Below are 22966 nucleotides of genomic sequence, written 5' to 3'. Positions count from 1 at the left end.
ATAATTTCAGTGTGTGTCCTGTGTGAATTTGTTAATGTCAGATCCCTTTATATTCCCTCCGCAACTCGGTGAAGCTCATTGTCACAAACGTATCACTTCCAAAATGTTGCACAGCTTTATAAAATGCGTCACTCCTGGTTTTTTTTTGTACTCATCGTTTTTAAAACCACGTTGTTTCATGTATCATATGTAGTGGCTTCAAACTGTTTTTTCTATTTTAACTCTAACTTGAAAATTCAACCTTTATTAGGCTGTCTCCCATAATTGAACTCAAAATGTCAGTGATAATTACTCCATAGCTTTTGTCTTACTCTGTTTTTTAACCTGCTGTCTCAATTAGTAGGACTTCTACCACAGTAACAAAATGAAGGTACGGATAGTCATTATCACTGATTGTCAACGTACTGTACATGCCACGGTAAGTGCTGGGGGGACCCAGCAAGTGGTCCCAGACATAACCGATTCCTCTCCAACTTTTACGTGTCCAAACTGCCGTGCACAGGTTTCTAGAAATGAAGAAAGTAAATCATTAATACTGTATCTCTAAATCCCTTAAGCTCTTTTGTAGCATTGAGTTTTTTTCCTCTCCCAGCTGCCGAACGACTCTACTTCAAAGAGATCATACCCCTGCCGTACGTCAGTTGGCTTTTCAAAAGGAAATATAGCACTTAGGTGTTTAGTACATTGTAAGAGATAAATCATTTGTTAAATGAGAATAATAACGGTTATTGCAGAAACTCGGAACACACTAAAACACGTGTTTGGGGCGCGAAAGGACTGAAATTCAGGGTGTTACGTAGAGATGGGCGAACCTGCCAAAGTCCGATCCGCGGATCATGCGCGGCTTTTTGGGTGCAGTCCGCTCCGCACATGGAAATCCGCAGGCGGATTGGGTGCTCCGCAATTTGTGCCGATTCTTTGGAATACGCTATCGGATTCCCTCGGTGGACATTTTTATGGTAATCCTTCCTGTAAAAATGAACTCGTGTGCATCCGTTTATTAATATACTGCTACTGTATATCATTTATATAAGAGACACAGTGGAGGAGAAGATCCCAGGCCTCTGAGGCCAGGACACAGACAGGCAGGAGTCAGTCTAGTCAGCCACAGGTTAATGGTTAAGCTTCAAGTTTTATTAAGTAAATAATGTATACATGTTTGACCTGTACTACTACGGCAGCTGCGGCCCTACCCAACCCACAGCCAATCCCTGCCTACAACACAATGGCTTAAACTTGAGACTTATTTATATACTCCACGTCCCATAATAATTCCGCCCGCGGATTTTCAGTGATCGCAAAAAAAAGGGGGATTAGTCTTTTTGAGACTGATCCGCAGAAATCCATGCATGAAAGGAACTTGAAAATGTGTTCTGCACAAATGTTGCCTGTTTCCTGTGCTAATCATCTTCATCAAGATGTTAATAGATATATTAACACCGTTGTACTCTACAATGATGTAAACAAGCCCTGAATAATTAATAGACAACATTCATCTTTGTTGTATAGAAAATCATTTGAGATGAAGCGCATGGAATGACTTGCCAGTGTTCAACACACAAACTACAGTATATTGTTTACTTTATGGAAATAATGCATACATAACATGTTACAGGGAAATGAATTAATTCCTGGAATTATTTTGCGCAATGGATTTAATTAATATATTTATACGTAAAAGCACTGGCAGGAAAAACATTTCTGCACCATATGTATCAATTCAAAATTCCCATTGAATTGATATGTATTGCCCCAGAATTTCACCACCTTTGTAGTGATACATAACCCCCAAGGTGGCGACGTCCCTACATATACTGTAGATAAGGAAACCTATCCTTATTGTGCAGCCATATAAACATATGGGAAACCTTACAGTCACAAAACAGCATACAGTGTAGTGCTAATGATGTAAATCCACAGTGAATAATAGGCAGCTCTTTACAAGGTTAATCTCGTCTAAGGATGCAGTTCAGCCTGCTTTTCCTTTATAGCTGCGTTTTGCGGAACAGTCTCTACCCAGGGAATTCAGTCCAATAGCCTCATTCTCTAACCTTTATTCTAGCTTCCTGGACGTGACTTGGGCAATTAATCCAGTCCATGGATTCCACATGTGGAGGGTTTTTATTAACGGTCTAACTCCAAGTCAGTACTGCGCTAACGTGACCCTGTCCTGGATTTGTTTTGACCTTTTGCTAGTCTGTTGGCTTCTGTGTTACTGTGTAACAGGGAAATCTGAAAAAAGACCAATCCTCATGAAACAGTTCATTTTGAGTTAGTTGGTGAAACTGACCTATTGAAAGTGGAAGCGTAGACATTGAAAGCTCATAAATAATAACCAACATTGCAAAGGCTTCTTTTATGCATTGAAATAGACTAAGATGATTCCTCAATGCTTTTAAGTGAAACAGAGAGATAGTATAGGTGTGCCTCACATAGGAATGGAAGATAATCACAAAGGCATTTGAAGTAGTTTTACTGTACATGTGAAACACATCATTTCTCCACCCGATTAAGGATTTTCTCCTGAAACGTTGGGCTTCGCCTCTGCATTAAAAACACTTAAAATACCTTTCTGACTCCAGCTTCCTTTTCTGCGTGGGCAAACCTTACATTAACCAACGCATCACACCCAACGGCTCTGTGTTTCTTCTAAATAATGTGGCGAGGAAAAGTTGGTGAATCCCTTAGGATTTTCATATATTTCACATTTCAATCCTAAAATGTTATTAGATCTTAATCTAAGCCCTAATAATAGATAAAGATAACCCGATCAAACAAATGACACAAAAACATGATACGTTTTCAAGATTTTTTTATCCACAAATGATTGAACATTAAATATCCATGTGTGAAAAAGTATGTGACCCTTTACATTCAGAACCTGGTGGTATCCCCTTGAGCAGAAATAACTTAAACTAAGCATTTCCTGTAACTGCTGGTCAGTTTCTCACATCGGTTTTGAGGAATTTTAGCCCATTCCTCTTTACAGAACTGCTTCAACTCAGTGACATTTGAGGGCTTCCTTGCATGGACAGCTCGCTTCAGGTCCTGCCACAAGATTTCGATGGGGTTTAGGGCCGGATTTTGACTAGGCCATTCTAAAACGTGGAGTTTCTTCTTCTGCAGACATTCTTTTGTATGTTTAGGATCATTGCCTTGCTGCATGACCCACTTTCGCTTCAGCTCACGGACTGATTGCCTGACATTCTCCTCTAGAATCTTCTGGTACAATGCAAAATTCAAAGTTGGGCCAATGATGGCAAGACATCCAGGCAGCAAAGCATCCCCAAACCATTACACTCCCACCATTATGCTTGACGGTGAGATGAGGATGTCCTTCTCAAATGCAGTTTTGTTTTTCGCCAAACATAACGTTTCTCATTGAGGCCAAAAAGTTCTACATTTCACTCGTCTGTCCAGAGAACATTATTCCAGAAGTATTGTGGTTCATCTATGTGCTCTTTGGTGATCTTCAGACGGGCAGCAATGTTCTTTTTAGACAGCAGTGGTTTCCTTCTGGATATCCTTCCATGAACACCATTCTTGTTCAGTTTTTTTTTGTTGATAGTTTAGTCATGAACACTCACATTAGCCCAGGCGAGAGTGGCCTGCAGATCATTGGATGTTACTCTGGGGTTATTTGTGACTTCCTGGGTGATTTACTGGTTTGTTCTTGGAGAGATTTTGGTAGGACGACCACTCTTGGGTTGAGTGACTGTGGTCTTGAACTTTCTCCATTTGTAGGCTATTTGTCTGACAGTGGGATTGGTGGAGACCCAAATCCTTGTAAATATTTTTTTTGACCCTTTCTAGACTGAGGAGCATCAATAACTGCTTTTCTGAGGTCCTCGGATATTTACTTTGATTGTGGCATGACGTTTCCACACACCAGTATGGTGAAGTTCAAACTCATAATGTTTATGATCTTTATATACTGTAGAGTGGGGCCTCCCAAACTCACTCCTGAAGATCTACCTAATTATTTAATTATCCCCTGTAATTTAGCTGATAAAACCAGTGTTTAACGTACATTTACACATGCCCTGACTCTAATTGCTCCTTGTTAGTCTAATTCATACATAATTTTGTTTACAAAAGACATGGAATTTGTTAATATAAAACCCTATTAGATATTTAAGAAAATACTTGTTTTGATTCAAGAAGGTTATCATGGAAAATTATGGAATTTCCTTAATTATCATTGGGGTTCACAAACTTTTTACACCACAGTACACACTTTACCCAAAATGTATGGGTTATCACGCTTGCCATCAGCATTCTGCAAGTCCCGGATTGAAGTCTTGACCTGTTTTGGGGTTGTTGGATGGCGAGTAGCGGACAGATTGTGCAGCTGGGGTGTGCGGATGGGCAGCCCGGGAGGTTATTCATTAACCTGCAATCCCATTAACTTCAATGGTAGTTTACGTGCAATGATCAGCACTGTTGCAGATTAATGAATAACCCCCCTGATATAAATATAAAATCGCTTATTTCTCCGACATACGGATTTGCCTGCAAAAAAAACCACATCACTAAAGTCCTCAAAGATTTATAGAAGGTTATATACAAATTAAAATATTTAGATTATAGTAGATGGAAGGGGCATCATTATGATGGATGAGGAGGTGTTTCTGTGTATCATTTTACTGTTGCAATCATTTACAGCACTTGTGGTCATGATGATGCAGTAATTGGAATGTGGGAACATCAATTTAATTTTTGACTGCAAATTAAATTATAAAAGGGTCAGTGTATTAAGTATAATGCATTTGTACCACAAAGCCTATGATTAATTTAATATGATGGCCTCCGGCGTCGACATACAATCTGTGACACGTTTGATGCATCTGAGGGAATATTCTCGGGCATATGTCAGGTGCAGACTCAATTGGAAATTGCACTGCAAAGTTGATTACAGATGGAGGAGGCAACGCAGGGCAAATAGGGGTTACAGATAATTAGGACAGTGCTCAGGTGCAGTGCTGGAAGTGGGATGAACTTGCAATGTGAAGCCCTTGAGCAAGGAACGGCATTTAGGTTGAACACTTTGGGTAGCAGCTGTCCCCACTGAAGGCCGGACTTCTGCTTTAGATTCATTTCCAGCCTCTCTCAGGTTATCCTGCACACAGTATGCAGAGTACAGCCAGCGACTTTTTTTTTTTTAATGCAGCGTTTTCACTTCTCTCGAGGGTGTTAAGGTCGTTGTCTTAGATGCATCTTCATAAAAGGGCAAAACGATGCGGAGAAGCAATGCAGGGAATTATCTACTTTACCAACATTTCCGTCTCTAGGGCCCTGACCTTTTTCCAGGCATTAAACAATGGCTGGACCCGAGGGAAGAAAATGTTAGTGTTAGAAGCAGAAAGAAGCGGCTCTCCCGAGTGCTGCCCTTTTGTTAAAGTGCCCTGTATCTGCCAATTAAACCCTTGGTATCCCACGGTTACAACTCATATTTTTCATGTGTTTTAATGATTGGAGCACGTGGGGAATGTCTTGCTCAAGGAGTACAGTATGCCAACTGAAAGAGAATATACTGTAAGCACGAGGGTCTTCTTTCCATGTTCAGCCTTCTAACAGATGCAGAAATGTGGCGTTATGGTAGGTTGTGAGGGTTACATTTTGGTAATGTTATATGGTTCTTTATACTGTAGATTAAATTATAGGTACAGAAATTTAAAAACCAAATTTATTTCCCCTGCGTACTTTACCAGCACAGAGGGAAAGAAGGAGTATATAGCCAAATGTAACAATGTTTTTTCAGACAAAAGCATTGTGTGCTCATTTGCATCTCATTTCCCAGAATCCCTTGCTGCAGTGGGAGCACTGTATGCTGGGGATTATGGTGAAAGGCAGGGTTGCAGACCTGTCTAAGACATGTGAATGTGCTCACAAGTGATCTTTTTATTTGCTATATGCTATACAGTGGAGGTTTCTTGTTGCCTTTTTCACCCACCATAACTTAAAAAAATATATATATCTATATCTATATATATATATATATATGTATATATATATATATATATATAATCTTCAGCCGTAGTTGATCTGCTGCAGGATGAAGACGTCCCCAAAGATTCAGGTACTACAGTTGCAATTAAATACAAAAAAGACACAGCGCACAACGCTCATAGTGCATTAAAAAATATTATTCACATAAACAATAACATGGGTGAGTATTGTGCGTACATCAATTGCATTAAAACCAAGCAGTTTCGGGATATGTTACCCAACGCCTCCTGGAACCGGATCAGGTGTCTTTACAGGGGTAAGGATGTTGTCCTCGGTGGTGCAGGGTCCTATTGTAGTAGTTGCACAGCCTCCGCTGGTCCCGGCTCCCCGGAGCACGAGTGGACCGGGAGCTGCTGATCCCTGTAGTACTTCAGTGAGTCAGATCTGGGCATCAGCTGGGCGCTAGCATTCTCCTCCGCGTGGGGCGCTTCCGGTTTGGTGACGTCACCGCGGGGATTTTGGCGCCGTCAGGACACGATCGGATCGCGCAATAAAGTGCAATAAAGTGCTGGTCAAGAGCTAGAACACTTGTCACGTTGTCCTACGCGTTTCGAAACGAAATGTTTCTTCATCAGGGACTGAAATTAGGTGGATTCAGGTGAAATCTAAATACCCCACGATCAAGTCTCATTGGCTCTGCTATCAGTTCTATTGTCCAATGGGAAGGTAGCTGGGGCGGGGTTAATGACCCGATTAGCATACATCACTAGCAAGGTTTAACAAATGCAAAAAAAAAAACTTCAACAAACTTTATTAACAAAAGCAATGTTAACCATGACGCGATTGATGTGCTAAAACAAAGAAAAAAATGTTAAAACATGGCAAAAGTACAGAATATCTGGTTGTATATTATGCCCTATGGACCTGGATGACTAGTTAATGGATAAGAGATATAAAAGAAGCATAAAAAATGTTCAGCATGGGCTAAAACATATATAGCAGTATTAGTGTTCTAGCTCTTGACCAGCACTTTATTGCACTTTATTGCGCGATCCGATCGTGTCCTGACGGCGCCAAAATCCCCGCGGTGACGTCACCAAACCGGAAGCGCCCCACGCGGAGGAGAATGCTAGCGCCCAGCTGATGCCCAGATCTGACTCACTGAAGTACTACAGGGATCAGCAGCTCCCGGTCCACTCGTGCTCCGGGGAGCCGGGACCAGCGGAGGCTGTGCAACTACTACAATAGGACCCTGCACCACCGAGGACAACATCCTTACCCCTGTAAAGACACCTGATCCGGTTCCAGGAGGCGTTGGGTAACATATCCCGAAACTGCTTGGTTTTAATGCAATTGATGTACGCACAATACTCACCCATGTTATTGTTTATGTGAATAATATTTTTTAATGCACTATGAGCGTTGTGCGCTGTGTCTTTTTTGTATTTATCTGTTAGCTCCAGGGGGTCCCTGAGCCCCCCCTCCATCACAGCTGCAGACGCTCCATTCTAGGATAAGTTGTTTATTTTATACACTTCACTTATTTCACTCCATAACGTCACGTTATATTAGCTGCGCACTGTTTATTTCCTTATTTTTCACTCACTACAGTTGCAAGCCTCTCTTCTCCATGTTGTTCCAACAAATCTATATATAATGTTCATAGCAATATCAGCTGCCCAATTATTTTACTTATTTAGTAGATTTCAGATGAAAACATATATTCAATAAATTATTGATACAAGATGAATTCATAAATTGGTGCATGCCAATATTTTCATTTTCTATTTCCAGCTTTTTCTATAAGTTAAATGCCCCTCCCGCCCCCCACCCGTTTTTAAACATAGGTGGGTAGCAGGTGGTCCCCTGATATAAATCGTGTTCATTTCAACTCCGAGACATCCCGGATCCCGAGAAACTTCCTTGGACGCTATTGACAGTGCTTGTTTATTTAAATCCCCCCGCATCACTTTGACCAATAGGAATCTGCAACAGATTACCTCCATTTTGTTTCCCCTGGAGGGGACGGTTTTGGCACTACATTCCACGTTGAGTATCTTGGTGGGGGGTCCTGCTTCCAGGGAGGCGGGCAAAAAATAAAACTGAGTAGTGGGTACTGCGGTTTAAAGAGCAATCCAAAGGTTAATTTTTTTTTTTTTTTACACTGGATTGAACCAGCGGGTCTGAACCCCGTTAATTTCATATCCGAGGACCCCCTGCTTCCGGAGATATTTAACTCTGTAGTGGGTGCCGGTAGCCACTCCGCTCACCTACTCACATTATAGTCGCTTTTCAAAGCTCCTGCGTCTTGCAGGCCAATCGGAAGCTGTGATGTCATCAGATGCAGCTTCCTATTGGCCCACATGACACAGAGCTTTAAAAAGCAGAGGGATGCCGGCGCTCCCGTCGGAGGTAAGTATCTCTGGAAGCAGGGGGTCCCCAGGAGCTGAAATCAGTGGGGTTCAGCTCTGCAGACCCCTCCCTGCTTCAATCCTCAGTAGAAAAATACACATAAATGTTTTTTTTTTTAAAAAGTATGTTCTGTTCTGTAAGACAGAGGTCGGGTTGGGCTTGGGAAATTTTGTTTATAAAACTAATGACCCAGAATGATATTTACGCAGAACAGAGATACAGTATGGTTTCACATATAAGAATGCAGCTGTTTGAACTTTTAAAGCATCAATACCCATGGCGTCCTTGAAAAAAAAACATTTTGTTATCTTTTGCTACTGAGGAGACCATCTATCATTGATGAACCATTTAGTATCTGTCGTTGCACTTTGAAGATCGTTTTTAAAATACATGTAGGGATTCCGCGTTCTATTTTTGTGTGAAATCAGGAGGGTTTGTTTGCTTTTCCGGTGTTTTCATTTTATTAAAAAAAAAAAAATTGTTGTTTTATCAGTGTTAACAACAGGGGGGGTGGGGTGACACACATTTGAACTCAGTGTTTATCTGGGCACGTGGTTTAGTTTGCATATTCCTTTTGGGTTCCCTTTGAATCCGAACTGTGGCTGGGCTGCTGCAAGAGGTCTAATGCGGTAAGAAGTGATGCTTAATCGGGGTAGGACGTTTCAGGGCGGCATCTCATTTAGCCACCACAGGTCAGCCGCAGGGTGCAGCTAACCGCCGGACGTCTCACTGCTAAGGTAAGTTAGTGGTTAGAGAGATTAGTGTTGGTATTTGGGGTTAACTTTAGGAATTTTAGTGTAAGAAGTTAAGGTAAGGGGTCAGATTAAGGGTTATAGGGTAATAGGTTAAGGCAGAGGTGCTGAACTCCAGTCCTCAAGCCACCCCCCAACAGGTCAGGTTTCGGGGATACTCCTGCTTCAGCACCGGTGGCTCAATCAGTCCCTGCTTCGTCACAGGTGGCTCAATCAGTCCCTGCTTCAGCACAGGTGGCACAATCAGAGGCTCAGTATTTGACTGAGCCTCTGATTGAGCCAACTGTGCTGAAGCAGTGATATAATGAAAACCTGACCTGTTGGGGTGTGTGGGCTTGAGGACTGAAGTTGAGCACCCCTGGGTTAAGGTTAGGGGATTTAAGGTAAGAGGTTAATGGGTTAGGGTAAAGGGTTTTAGGCTAAGGGGTCCGATTAGGGGTAAGGGATTAAGGTTAGGGACTTGCCTTCGCTGTGAAATGGCCAGCGGCTGGCTGTACCCTGCGGCTGATCGGTGGCAGACTGGCAGCTAAACGCCTGCGTCCGATTGGCTGCAGCGAGATGGCCGCACTGAAACATCCGAGACCGATGCTTCGTTTCAGTTTTGTATCGGTTTTAACTGGAAATGCAAGATGACCAATCAGCTGTGTTTTTTAGTTGAAACCTAAAACCGAAACCTACTGTATAAATATATTTGATACTGGAAATTCAAAGGACTGCTACTCTTCTCATATACAGTACATGCACAGTAATTAGCAAAGAGACATATCCATGGTAATCACTAATGCGACTGAAATAAAAACAGATTTAATAAACCCACAGTATGTAAAAAAAAAGGATTATTTATTTTAGTTTTATATATGCAGGAATTGCTGTTTTTAAACCTAAACCATCTCCGCCCCGTATTATCTCTCAAGGTCCACGACAGTTGGCGCCGGATCGGAGTTCGATACCCCCCCATCAGAGCTTGATTAATCTTCCCCTATCTGCTGTACGACTTTGATACATACATGGGGGGTTGCAATGAATGGTTACATCTTCTCCCATTTGTAATGGTCGTTGCATAATTTAGAAAATGTTTAGTCATTGCTAAGCCAAGGGTGGGCAACTCCAGTCCTCAAGGGCCACCAACGGGTCAGGTTTTCAGGATATTCCTGATTCAGCACAGGTGGCTCAATCAGTGGCTCAGTCGAAGACACTTGTAGGGTGGAAGCAGGGGGTCTCCAGAGCTGAATGGCACTAATTTCAGCTCCAGGGACCTCCAGCTTTCTGAGATACTTACCAAGGAGCAAGGAGTGCTGGTATCTCCTGCTCATGTTTAAATCCCCAGTCACATGAGCCAATAGCAAGCCGCCCATGTGATGGGACATCTACACCTGAGCAAAAGATACTGACACACCCTACGAAGGTAAGTAGCTCAGGAAGCAGAGGCCCTGGAGCTAAAATTAACGGGGTTCAGCTCTGGAGACCCCCTGCTTCCTACCTAGCGGCAAATACGGCCTGTCTTCACCAGTGTAGTTTGTAGTTTTTCAGAATACTTTTCATTATACAGCAGGCGAGAGGACTTCCCTATGTAAGGTCCACAGGACACAGTATGAATCTATAACCTAACCAACATGTTCAACTTCTAGGTGGGGTTTGAAACTGTGTGTGCTTCACACAGAGCAGAAGACTTAGTACTAGAAGACAGTGTGGCCAACATTTGACTTTGAACGATCTTACAGTAGCAACCGGTGTCCATGCTTTCTTTCCTGTTGCGCCGTGGAACATGAGTCAGGCTCCAAGTGTACGGTACATCTGATGCAGTTTATTGCCCGGTTTTACAGCTGGGAGACTTCAATAAATAACCTCCTTAGGGTCAGATACAGCGCTATTAAGCATGAAAACGAACGCCTGTGAATGTCATTATACAAAGCAAGCGCCTTCTGAATCTAAAATCTGTGGAAATTGGTGAAAGTAGGGCTGGGAAAAATAATCTCACAAGCATCCAGACATTGCTAGGGATATTTGTGGAAATGCAGCCAGATATATTAACCAATCACAAATGACCGTTATTAAAATGCACCGATCAGTTGTATGGATCTATTTAAAGAAGCAATCCAAGCCTGTGATTTATTTGTTATTTTTTATGTTTTTACAGAGGATTGAAGCGTGGGGAGGGGGGGGGGGGGTCATCGGAGCTCAACCCCATTAATTTCAGCTCCTGGGACCTCTGCTTCCAGAGATGCTACCCTCTGAAGGGAGTGCCGGTATCCCTCTGCTTTTTAAACTTCCCGCCTCACGTGGACCAATAGGAATCCGCCCCGGGTGACATCACGGCTTCCTATTGGCCTGTAGGACACGGCAGCTTTGAAAAGCGGCCATTACGTGATCCCTGCTAGCGGCTCCCGGCACCGATACTACTACTACTAAGGAGTATCTCCGAAAGCACAGGGGTCCCCAGAGCTGGAATTAACGGGGTTCAGCTTCCGGAGACCCCCTATGTAAAAAGAAAATTGGCAAAACAAAATGGCCGGCGTGGATTGCCGCTTTAATTTAATTTTGTGAATTGGGAGATTTGCATTGCTGAAGATTTGGGCACTGAAGCATCTATAAACACTTAACTTGCCAGCTGCATAATCGACCTCTTTTTCATGAGCCACACATTTCTAAACACTGATAATCTTCATTGATTTGTTCAAACAGGCAGATCATTTGATTTTCCATCTGTGCTATCTTGTTTGAATGCTTTATTCCAACTGGGTTTTTTTTTTTTTTTGTTCTTGCAAAACTACTGGAGCAGCTATTCATAGGAACTGAACACTACTTAGCTACTAATATAATAGCGTATTTGTTTTTTTGCAGTGAGTCTTTCAGCCGTCGATAATAGTAAAATAATTAGGCGCGATCTATTGCTGCGTGCGCCAGCAGAAAGCGCGTTTATAAATGGAAAGTCCACAAAGGGTTTGGTTAAAAATAATACATCCGTGCAAGCGTTTGCAATCACTCCGGTTATACATGATAAAAAATCATTTCTCGGGATAAATGTTCGTTTTTGGGGGATAGTAGCCTCTTGTTTGTAAATCTGTAATCTACGTGTATGGCAGTATGTGGTCTATCACAGCGCGGATTTGTTTAATCAAAAAATAAGTAACAAATGTATAGCAAAAATAATACCCGTTAAGGAAAGAATGTTTGCTGCTCACGGGGGTGTAACTTCATTTTGTGGGACCCCCTGCAAAAAAAAAAGTACAAGGCTACTACCTCACTCTGTACCCCCTCTCTCATCCCCCTCTTTCACTCTCTTGCCCCCCTCTCACATCCCTCTCCCCATCTCACCCCCCTCTCTCTCTCTCTCTCAATCTCCCCCATCTCTCACTCACATCCCCCTCTCTCTCTCACATCCCCCACTCTCTCTCTCCCACCCCCTCCCTCACCACTCTCTCACTCTCTCCACCCTCTCTCACTCCCACCCATTCTTTCACTCTCCCCCCACTCTCTTTCACTCTCCCCCCCCCACTCTCTCACCCTCCTCCCTCTCACTATCCCCCTCTCACTCTCACATCCTCCTCTCTCTCTCACATCCCCTACTCTCACACTCACACCCCCTCTCTATCTCCCTCTCACCCCCCTTCACTCTCTCCCCGCCTCTCTCACTCTCTCCCCCTCACCTTTCACTCTCTCCCCCACTCTTTCACTCTCCCCCGCCTCCTCTCTCACTCTCTCCCCCACCTTCTCTCACTCTCTCCCCTACCTCCTCTCTCATACTCCCACACCTTCTCTCACTCTCTCCCCCACCTTCTCTCACTCTCCCCCACCTCCTCTCTCACTCTCTCCCCCACCTCTCTATCTCACTCTTTCATTCTCCTCCCTCCTCTCACACTCAATCCCCCCTCCTCACACTCACTCAATCCCCCTTCCTCACACTCACTCAATCCCCCCCATCTCACACTCAATCCCCCTCTCTTTCAATCAATCCACCCCCCAAGAATGTAACCCTGGGTCAGTGCGATGGGGGAGGCCTCCAGTCTCACGTTGGTGGGAAGGTTGGGCCACGTGGGTGGATGCAGATGTTGGGCTCAACATCTAACGCCGATCAGACTTTGGTACAATTGATGTGTGTGTGCGGGGGGAGGGTCAGGCGGGGGTGGGGAGGGGAATGGAGTGTAAATAGAGGCCCCAGCAGCAGGATGCAGAAGTTGGACCCGATGTCTAGCAGGGCCAAACATCCAGGACTGGCTGACCGCGCACCGCCGCCCCCTATTGCAGAATGATCTAGTCTAGGCTATAAGGATCTCAGGCTCCCAACATATCCGCTGTTGTAACTGCCAGACACCTCTGAGGCCCGGGAGCCTATAGAAAAACGCAACCTCACAGAAAGATGATGTAGCTGCTTTCTGTTGGTGCCCGAAATGTGTTTGTTATTATCTTTTATTCTACCGGCAGATACAATATAGTCCATATACTGTATCCCAGGAACTGCAGGGGAGGTCACTGAAGGTCGAAGTACCACAGCTCCAGGGTACTGGAAAATGTATACCAATGTACTGCTTTAAAGGTTAATGAATACCTTTTAATGGCTACCTGATGTAACAAGAAAATGGCATTTGCACAGGAACTGCTCCGTGAACAGTAAATAGACATGTGAGATTAAAGGAACGAACACGTCACTTATTTTATAGGAAAGAGTAATGTACAATTAATGCATTGGAAATGTGGCCGTGGTTAGGCAGATAGCGGTTAAGAGAGAGAGAGAAGATATTGGATCTCTTCTTGGAAACAAAGGTTATTATGTAGTATGAAAAACAGGTCAATTCATATGCAAGTTATTGATCCAGGAAGAGATTACATAGTCATTTACTGGAGATGGCCGCCTCTTTAACGACCGGGTGTGTATATTCTCCGACAGGAGAGAAAACTGCTACTAGACAATCATAAACAATGCAAATCAATATGACGAAGTATTTCACTTACAGATATCCATACTGGGATTTTTCTTGTCAAAATTAAGAAGTTAACAATGACAAATGTATAAAAGGTTTTAACAGTTGTGCGGCACTGACACAGTTGTATGGCACTGACACAGTTGTGCGGCACTGACACAGTTGTGCGGCACTGACACAGTTGTGCGGCACTGACACAGTTGTGCGGTACTGACACAGTTGTGCGGCACTGACACAGTTGTATGGCACTGACACAGTTGTGCGGCACTGACACAGTTGTGCGGCACTGACACAGTTGTACGGCACCGAGACAGTTGTGCGGCCCTGACACAGTTGTGCGGCACTGACACAGTTGTGCGGCACTGACACAGTTGTGCGGCACCGAGACAGTTGTACGGCACTGACACAGTTGTGCGGCACTGACACAGTTGTGCGGCACTGACACAGTTGTACGGCACTGACACAGTTGTACGGCACTGACACAGTTGTATTGCACTGACACAGTTGTACGGCACTGACACAGTTGTACGGCACTGACACAGTTGTACGGCACTGACACAGTTGTGCGGCACTGACACAGTTGTGCGGCACTGACACAGTTGTACGGCACTGACACAGTTGTGCGGCACTGACACAGTTGTATGGCACAGACACCGTTGTATGGCACTGACACAGTTGTTCGGCACTGACACAGTTGTGCGGCACTGACACAGTTGTATGGCACAGACACCGTTGTATGGCACTGGTACAGTTGTTCGGCACTGACACAGTTGTGCGGCACTGACACAGTCGTATGGCACTGACACAGTTGTATGGCACTGACACAGTTGTGCGGCACTGACACAGTTGTACGGCACTGACACAGTTGTGCGGCACTGACACAGTCGTATGGCACTGACACAGTTGTATGGCACTGACACAGTTGTGCGGCACTGACACAGTTGTGCGGCACTGACACAGTTGTGCGGCACTGACACAGTTGTATGGCACTGACACAGTTGCCACTTCCCACCTTCTGTTTGCGTGGGCGAGGTGCCGCGCCCACTGATATTAGGGGCGGCCGCAGTCATTACGTGTAAACCATCGATTTCCAAAAGGGTTCAGATCTCCATTAAATGGGAAAAGGACGAGACCCGCTGCTGTGTGGGATTCGTTTTCTTTAATAAATCAGGTGCAGGTTTCTCCTCCAGTTTTGCAGCCAGGAAATATTAACACATAGGCCCCAAGATTTTAAGTATAAACCGAAAAGATACAGAATATTTCCCCCCCGTTTCTATTGATGCTTTAATTCTTCCTTCTGACATTCAGCAAACGTCATTCCTAGTCTTCTCGTTTCCAAAAGGGAGAGCACGCTAACCTCACATGATCTGAACCGCGCTAGCATCCCAGGATCGTGACTTGCCAGAGGGACAAGGCAATCAGAGGGTTAATACATGTGGCTCAATCACGGTGGAAATCGTAGAGACCTATCAGAATTTCTTAACTTTGTTTCCCCTTTCTCTGCAGTGGAATTGGGAAATGTTGAAATCTAATTTTCTAATTACTATGCCAGTGTTTTTCAACAGGGTTTCACCAGGCCTCCCTAAAGGTTATCGGAGACGCACTATTAGAGAGGGTTGGGGTTCCTTACAATGCATCTGATCGCAGACGCGCTATTAGAGAGGGTTGGGGTTCCTTACAATGCATCTGATCTCAGACGCGCTATTAGAGAGGGTTGGGGTTCCTTACAATGCATCTGATCGCAGACGCGCTATTAGAGAGGGTTGGGGTTCCTTACAATGCATCTGATCTCAGACGCGCTATTAGAGAGGGTTGGGGTTCCTTACAATGCATCTGATCTCAGACACACTATTAGAGAGGGTTGGGGTTCCTTACAATGCATCTGATCTCAGACACACTATTAGAGAGGGTTGGGGTTCCTTACAATGCATCTGATCTCAAACGCGCTATTAGAGAGGGTTGGGGTTCCTTACAATGCATCTGATCTCAAACACGCTATTAGAGAGGGTTGGGGTTCCTTGCAATGCATCTGATCTCAGACACGCTATTTGAGAGGGTTGGGGTTCCTTACATTGCATCTGATCTCAGATGCACTATTAGAGACGGTTGGGGTTCCTTACAATGCACCTGATCTCAGACATGCTATTAGAGAGGGTTGGGGTACCGCAGAATTTCACAATATAATTATAGGGCTCCTTAACCAAAAAATGGTTGAAAACCACTGTACTATGCAATGCTGTGGATCCACAGACAATGAAATCAAACCATTTGATGTTATTGCTTCAACAATATATATATATATATATTTACCCCCCCAAATCATGTTTGTTACAAAAGATAACGCCCTGAACCTTGGACAGATATGTAATCTAACATTCAGAGCTCACATTTGAAATGTTTCTAATTCATCCCGTTTTCCATTTCTTTTACTGACTCGTTAGTTTTTCATGCCACTAAATCACTAAAAGCAGAATGCTTCATTCATTTAACCCTTTAGGAACTGTCGCATATTTCACCAAGTTTAGTCCACGGGACAATAAGAAATGGTTCTCATTCCGTGTGGGCACCAGATATATTTGCAGTTTACCTTGGTTAAGTACTGTAGGCTTGAATAATGTTTTGATCAAAAGATGTAACTAAACCTGGGTTATTTGACTTGCGTTGAAAATGCAGAAATGTCACTAATAAATTGCAAACCAAATTTTGAGGAGCGCTGGATTAGTACAGCTCTACCCCCTTATAACGCTCTGTTTGGGGTCCAACGAATCACATCGCGTTATAAGCGGATCGAGTTAGAAATAATATACAATTGTATGCATTGTACAATAAAGTATTTAAGATACCAATAATTGTGTTGTAAAGTATTCATCAATACGAAAATTGGGAGCCACGCTTGCAACGCGTTATAAGCGGATTCGCGTTGTAACGGATCGCGTTGTAACGGGGTTGAGCTGTATTTTTGTTTTACATATCTTAACGCATTCATTTTTGTAGACAGTATTCTACTCTAAAACAGAAGGGGTGTGCATGTGCCAACGGCTTTTTGTTGTTTATTATTGGCTCGTAAATCTCATTTTAAATTTCGGTTGTGTGCGCCTCTGCACTAACCTTAAATGTCCCAATCTGCACAAACAGCATAAAAAAAAAGGTTTTATTTTGGTGCCCAAAAATGGGCAGATGTTAATGGGATGTACTGAAAAATAATGTTTGTGCGCGCCACAAAAACAGGAAAAGTGCGTCCATGTCGTCTGCCAAGTTCAACTTGCTGTGAATCACGTAAAAGACTGTTCATAGCGTTAGCGCAGAATGAAGTTGCTGTGTGTCACCCCCAAACAAATGTGTTTTGGCGAAGTAGGGATGTTTCCTTATACTGTATAAGTTAACAACCTGTATTATGTAAACAGTATGGCCATTATTAATATTACATTCATAAAGGATATTTACTAACTCTAGTTATAACCCCCCCCCCCATACACACAAACACACACATATAATTTTGTTTTTAAGTTAAATTGCATTAATCAGTTATTGAACATGTGTTTCAAACAACGTCGTGTGTGAAGTCTTCATACCTAACACTTTTTAGGACGGTTTGTTTTACCTTTTAGCACTGAAATGTTGAAGCACAATTTTTTTCTAATAAAATCTTAGTATATAAGCCCCACAAAGTATTGTATGTCTTTATTTATGTAGCGCCATTAATGTACATAGCGCTTCACAGTAGTAATACATGTGGTAATGAAATAAATAACAGATAATATAAATAACAGATCATCGGAATAAGTGCTTTAGACATAAAAGTAACATTAAGGAAGAGGAGTCCCTGCCCCGAGGAGCTTACAGTCTAATTGGTGGGTAGGGAGAACGTACAGAGACCTTAGGAGGGAGTTCTGGTAAGTGCGTCTGCAGGGGGCCAAGCTTTATGTACTGTATCAATCCACAGTGCTATTCATATGCTTCTTTAAGCAAGTGTGTCTTAAGGTGGGTCTTAAAGGTGGATAGAGAGGGTGATAGTCGGGTACTGAGGGGAAGGGCATTCCAGAGGTGTGGGGCAGTCAGTGAAAAAGGTTTAAGGCGGGAGAGGGCTTTAGATACAAAGGGGGTAGAAAGAAGACATCCTTGAGAAGAACGCAAGAGTCTGGATGGTGCATAACGAGAAATTAGGGCTGAGATGTAAGGAGGGGCAGAAGAGTGTAAATCTTTAAAAGTGAGGAGAAGAATGGAGTGTGAAATGCGGGATTTGATCGGAAGCCAGGAGAGGGATTTCATAAGGTGGAGATGCTGAGACAGATCTAGGAAAGAGTAGAGTGATTCTGGCAGCAGCATTTAGGATAGATTGTAGGGGAGACAGGTGAGAGGCAGGAAGGCCGGACAGCAGGAGGTTACAGTAATCAAGACGGGAGAGAATGAGGGCCTGAGTCAGCGTTTTAGCAGTCGAGCAACAGAGGAAAGGGCGTATCTTTGTTATATTGCGGAGGAAAAAGCGCCAGGTTTTAGATATGTTTTGAATGTGAGAGAGGAGTCGAGTGTGACCCCTAGGCAGCGTGCTTTGGCTACTGGGTGAATGATCGTAGTTCCAACAGTAATGTGGAAGGAGGTAGTAGGGCCAGGTTTGGGAGGAAGTATGAGGAGCTCTGTTTTTGCCATGTTAAGTTTAAGGCGGCGGAGGGCCATCCAGGATGATATAGCAGAGAGACATTCAGAAACTTTGGTCTGTACAGCAGGTGTAAGGTCAGGGGTTGAAAGGTAAATTTGTGTGTCGTCAGCATAGAGGTGATATTTAAACCCAAAAGATGTTATTAGGTCACCTAGAGAGAGTGTGTACAGAGAAAAGAGAAGAGGTCCCAGTACAGAGCCCTGGGGTACCCCCACAGAGAGATAAATAGAGGAGGAGGAGGTGTTAGCAGGAGAGACACTGAAAGTACGATGGGAAAGGTAGGATGAGATCCAGGATAGAGCTTTGTTCTGAATACCAAGAGTATGGAGAATGTGAAGTAGAGGGTGGTCCACGGTGTCAAATGCTGCAGAGAGGTCGAGTAATATGAGCAGAGTGTAATGACCTCTGTCTTTGGCAGCATGGAGGTCGTCAGTTATTTTAGTGAGGGCTGTTTCCGTGGAGTGAGCAGTGCGGAAGCCAGATTGTAGAGGGTCTAGGAGAGAATAAATGTTGAGAAAATGGAGCAAGCGAGAGAATACAGGACGTTCAAGTAGTTTAGAGGCAAAAGGCAGGAGGGAGACAGGTAGGGTCAAGCTTGCTGTTTTTGAGTAATGGTATAACTGTTGCATGTTTGAAGGAGGATAGAAAGGTTCCAGAGCAGAGGGAGGAGTTAAAAATGTGTGTGAGCGTAGGGATTATAGTAGGACCAAGAGGTTTTAGGAGATGGGAGGGAATGGGGTCAAGAGAGCAAGTGGTAGAGAGAGAAGAGGCGATCAACAGCGACACATCCTCCTCTGAGACAGTGGAAAAAGAGTCAAGGAAGGCAGGAGGAGAGTTAGGAAGAGGTGTAGGATGGGAGGAAGAAACAGAGGGGATGTTCTGACGTATGGATTTCACCTTTTCCTTAAAATAGTCAGCAAAGTCCTGAGTGGAGATGGAGGAAGGAGAGGCAGCTGAGGGTGGTTTGAGTAGAGTATCAAAGACAGAGAACAGTCGGTGTGGGTTAGACGTGTGCATGTTTATTAGTGACGAAAAGTAGGCTTGTTTAGCTTGCGAGATTGCAGAGTTGAAACAGGATAGCATAAATTTGTAGTGAAGGAAGTCTGCAAGTCTGCAAGTCTCCAGAGGCGTTCAGAGGAGCGAGTGCAGGAACACAACGTGCGCGTGTGGGAATGTAGCCAGGATCTAGGGTAAAAAGGGCGAGGACGGGGGAGAGAATAAGCGGGGCATGTAGATCAAGAGAGGAGGACAAGGCAGAGTTGTAGTTCCTGACCAGGTTGTCAGGGTCTGTAGCAGAGCTGGGAGAGGAGAGGGAGGAGGGTAAAGTGGACTCAAAGTCAGGTAAGTGAATAGAGCGCAGGTTTCTGCAAAACCTGGGGGTAGATGGAGGTGGAGAAGGGCAGAAGCGAGATAGAGAGAATGAGATGAGGTAATGGTCAGAGAGAGGAAAAGGGGAAATGGAGAAATCAGAGAGAGAGAAGTTTTTAGTGAAAACCAGGTCGAGGTAGTGGCCATCCTTGTGGGTGCTGGCTGCAGTCCACTGTTGAAGGCCAAAAGAAGAGGTTAGAGAGAGAAAGTGGGAAGCCCAATGGAGAGAGGGGTCATCAATGTGGCAATTGAAGTCCCCAAGGAGAAGAACAGGGGAGTCTGAGGAGAGAAAGAAAGAGAGCCAGTAAATGCATTTGCCTAAGTGTACAAATAAGTGATCTATAATGTGCAGTTATTAATATTCCATTGGGTACTTGTGTAAAAAGGATTCGAGTCCCAGGAATTGCTGACAGCTGAAATATAAGGCACATACTGTAGGTTCATTCATGACTACGAGTGCCTAAAATTCATATACAGTGAGTCCTCGCTTACCGACGTCCCGCTTACCGACAGATGCCTTATCCGACGCCGCATAATGCAGTCTGCCGGACACATTATCCGATGTCGGATTCGCTTATCCGACGTCACCGGCGCCGATTAACATGGGACCCGCAATCCGACGTTCCGTTAACCGACGGCAGTTTGCGGGAAAACATTCTGATTGCAAAGAATGGACAATACCATAACTCTTACTAATACCCCATTTTCAATATGTTTGTTACTTTGTTCCTAGTAATAACACCCATACTTTCACATCAAACACCATATTGCAAAGAAAAACATTTTTTTTTAAACCTAGATACTGTGAAAAAATAGAAATATAAAAAATCCATCAAGTCCAAAGCGTCAATAAATTTAAGAAAACCTTGAAAAATGTCCATTCCCTATTATAACATTCTATGTTCTAAATGCAGTTTCAGTGTGAGGAGTAAGGTGCAGGAAAAACAATTTGCTGTGCCACAATGGATAAAGAAACCCTAAATAAACACTAGAGACTAGTGTCTAGTGAATTTTTATTAACCTCTTTCATGTAAATATTCTGATATTCTTGGCCATAGGTTAATTGACATTCAGTGTTCCAATTTATCCTATTTCCTCTTATGTGTTTTTTATAGTTTTGATTCCTCAGTAATGAAATAGTCCCATGTGACTGCTGGGATGACCTTCCATCAAAAGGAAGGCCGGTTCCTTTTACACATCATCTGGTATCCTTACCGTCTGTTGCACATTTTAAATTCCCCATCAGCCATGCTAATACATTTCTTCATGTGTTCAGTAGGGCAACTGGCTTGTACAGTAACCCCCATATCCAAAAACACTTTAACAAAATATACAGTATAATGCACACTCAACCTTTTGTTACATAGTATGAGGTTGAAAAAGACATATACGTCAATCAAGTTCAACCTACTGTATGCTATATTTAGATGACAGATACTTTATCCTATACCTGTATTTGTACTTACAATGTATTGTAAACAAATGTATATTACTACAGGGTTTGGTCAACGTTTCTGTTTAAGTCCTTGTTTTTGAATGCTTGTACTATTGAACCACATGTTGATTGAGTTGAACGTTGAAAACAATAAAACAATATTGATCAGAATTAATTTTTTTGTACTTGACAAAAGAAATATACCTCAATTTGTACAGACTTATCGTCAGGGCTCGACAAACTAGGGCAAAACCCACTCAACCCACCCCCCCCCCCAAAGTAACTCTCCCTCCTCCCCCAAAAGTAACTCCTTGCCCCCCCCCGCCCCTCACGACTCTTACCTGCGGCAGGATACGGCGAATTGTAATGTTTCCCCTGCAGGTCCTGACAAAATGGCCATGCGGCATCAAATGACGCCGCGTTTCCATGGCAACGTGGCGCCGAGTGATGTCACGGCATTACGGCTATTTTTTCAGGACCTGCAGGGGAAACATTACAATTTGCAGGGGAGAAGACGGAGATCGCCGCACCACGCCGCCGGACCTCGCCGCAGGTAAGCACACAACAGCGGCCAAAATGCACTCGTCCGTGGAGTGCGGGCGAGTGCATTTGTCGAGCCCTGCTTATCCTGCATTATTTAACAAGGGGTTTAGCTGCAATTATTAAGACAATAGTGGTGTGAAAAAAAATGACAACAGATTATCAGTGAAAAAAAAACCCCAATGGTTTTCGAGCTCTTTTTGTTGTTAAATCTTTTCGCTGACCTCTAAACTTTTGAGAAATGTCTTTTATCAAATATGAGCAATTCTTGTAGATTTTGCTAAATGAGAAGTTTGAAGTTTATGCATTTTGGGTCTTTCACCTGTAAAGATCACAGTGGACGCGTTCCTATACATACTCGTGGTTGTTGAGGGCATTGTCAGGGCCATCTAGGGATGTACGAAACTTTGACACAAGGTCGCGAACCCGGCATCATTCTCCGTTTTTTCAGCCGCGGTCAAAATTATAGCCAACACAGTGGAGCCGACATAAGAACCTAAAACTAGGTCCGAAAACGAAATCATAGTAGATAGTAGATGAGGTTGAAAAAAGACATACAGTATGTCCATAAAGTTCAACCTTTGTTAAATTTAGACGACAGATACTTTATCCTATATCCGTACTTACAATATATTGATCCAGAGGAAGGCAAACAAAAAACCCCAGTGAAATATCATCTAATTATCTCATAAGGGGAAAAAGAAAATCCTCCCTGACTCCAAATATTGGCAATCAGATGACTCCCTGGATCAGCAACCTTCCCATGTTTACTTATTAGTTATATCCCTGTATACATTTCCTTTCTAAAAAAAGATGTCCAACCTTTTTTGGCTCAAATTTATTGTATCTGCCATCACAGTCTCCATGGGTAATGAATTCCACATTTTAACAGCCCTTCAAAGTAATATTACGTGTAACGTAAGCATGCCACAAG

At 43.5% G+C, this 22966-nt stretch overlaps 1 protein-coding gene across 3 annotated transcripts in view; it reads left to right on the top strand.

Annotated features, from left to right (window-relative positions):
• TTC28 (tetratricopeptide repeat domain 28) overlaps positions 1-22966 on the top strand; it is a 548651-nt gene that overhangs the window by 371885 nt on the left and 153800 nt on the right. The gene's annotated exons all lie outside the window — the stretch shown is intronic.

The sequence above is a fragment of the Ascaphus truei genome, chromosome 13 (assembly GCF_040206685.1).
Source record: "Ascaphus truei isolate aAscTru1 chromosome 13, aAscTru1.hap1, whole genome shotgun sequence".
NCBI classification, from domain to species: Eukaryota; Metazoa; Chordata; class Amphibia; order Anura; family Ascaphidae; genus Ascaphus; species Ascaphus truei.
The sequence above is the reverse complement of the archived record's forward strand: the minus strand, read 5'-3'. Positions and strand labels throughout refer to the sequence as shown.